The sequence below is a fragment of the Meriones unguiculatus genome, assembly GCF_030254825.1.
Source record: "Meriones unguiculatus strain TT.TT164.6M chromosome Y unlocalized genomic scaffold, Bangor_MerUng_6.1 ChrY_unordered_Scaffold_25, whole genome shotgun sequence".
NCBI lineage: Eukaryota > Metazoa > Chordata > Mammalia > Rodentia > Muridae > Meriones > Meriones unguiculatus.
In genome coordinates this window covers 4135414-4136861 of record NW_026843710.1, presented here as the reverse complement: position 1 = coordinate 4136861, position 1448 = coordinate 4135414, and the positions used below count along the sequence as shown (strand labels likewise).

Genomic DNA, 1448 nt, shown 5'->3' with positions numbered 1-1448 from the left:
ATTCTCAGATATTAGAATGCTCCTTCTGCTTTCTTCTTGGCTCCATTTGCTTGGAAAGCCATCTTCCAGCTCTTTACACTCAGGTAATGTCTATCTTTGTGACTTAGATCTGTTTCTTGTATGCAAAAGTGCTGGGCCTTGTTACCTCATCCATTTTTGTTAGTCTGTGTCTTTTTATTGGATAATTGAGTTCACTGATGTTGTGAGAAACTAATGACCTGTGCCTGTTAGATCCTTTGAGTTTGATGTTGGTGCAGTAGTAAGTTTGTGTGCTTGGTTGCTTTTTGTTTTAGTGTAGTGAGGTTAATTATGTCCTGTGTTTTCTTGAAAGTAGCTAGTTTTCTTGGGTTGTATTTTCCATTCTAGCATCTTCCGTAATGCTGTATTTCTGTGTAGGTATTGTTGAAATTTATTTTGGCATTGAACATCTTGTTTTTTCCATCTATGATGATGGAGAGATTTACTGGCTATAGTAGCCTGGGCTGACATCTGTGTTTTCTTAGGGTCTGCATGATATTCATCCAAGCCCTTCTGGCTTTCATTGTCTCTGTGAGAAGTCAGGTGTGATTCTGATGGGTTTGCCATTATATGTCATTTGGCCTGTTGCTCTTGCAGCTTTTAGTATTTTTTTTCTTTACTCTGTATATTTATTGTTTTGATTATTATGTGGCAAAAAGATTTTCTTTTCTGGACTAATTTATTGGGTGTTCTGTAGACCTCTTATATTCTTATTGGCCTCTTCTTTAAGTTGGAGACATTTTCTTCAATAGTTTTGTTGAAAATATTTTCTGGGCCTTGGAAGAGGGAATTTTCTTTTTCTTATATTCTTATTATTCATAGGTTTTGTCTTTTTATGTTGTCTTGTATTTCTTGTAAGTTCTTTGTCAGGAATTTTTTATATTTATCATGTTCTTTGATAGATACATCAATTTCTTCCATTGTATCTTCCACAACTGAGATTCTTTCTTTCATCTCTTGTAGTATATTGGCTATGCTTACCGCTGTATGTAGTTTCTGTTTTTTTCTCTAAGTTCTTTGTTCCACAATTTCATCTATTTGTGTTTTCTTTAATTTCTTAAAAAAATATGGAACTCTACATGAATGTGCATGTCATCCTTTATCGTGGGCTATGCTAATCTTCTCTGTAGCTTTCCAATTTTAGCATATTTGCTGCCAAAGCAAGCAACACATATTTCTTTCAAGTGGTCATTAAAAAATTCACTTGTCGCTGACTTGTCAGTTTCACATTATCAGAGATTCAATCATTAATTGGTAAATGCACACTTATCCTCAGTCAGTGGATTATTATTATTTTGTGTGTGTGTGTATGTGAAAATGCTCCCTGGCCAAGTCAAATCTTTGAACAAAAAGCATTTAATTAGTACATTGCTTGTATTGTTAGAGAAGCCATCCATGATATCACCTCAGCAAACAATCATCTTGTTGTA

General features: G+C 34.4%; 1 non-coding gene across 1 annotated transcript; it reads right to left on the bottom strand.

The window, feature by feature from the left end:
• Window positions 1–1079: 1079 nt before the first annotated feature.
• On the bottom strand, window positions 1080–1182 carry LOC132651828 (U6 spliceosomal RNA). The gene has a single exon (XR_009589388.1). It is a non-coding gene; the product is annotated as a U6 spliceosomal RNA (small nuclear RNA).
• Window positions 1183–1448: the final 266 nt, after the last annotated feature.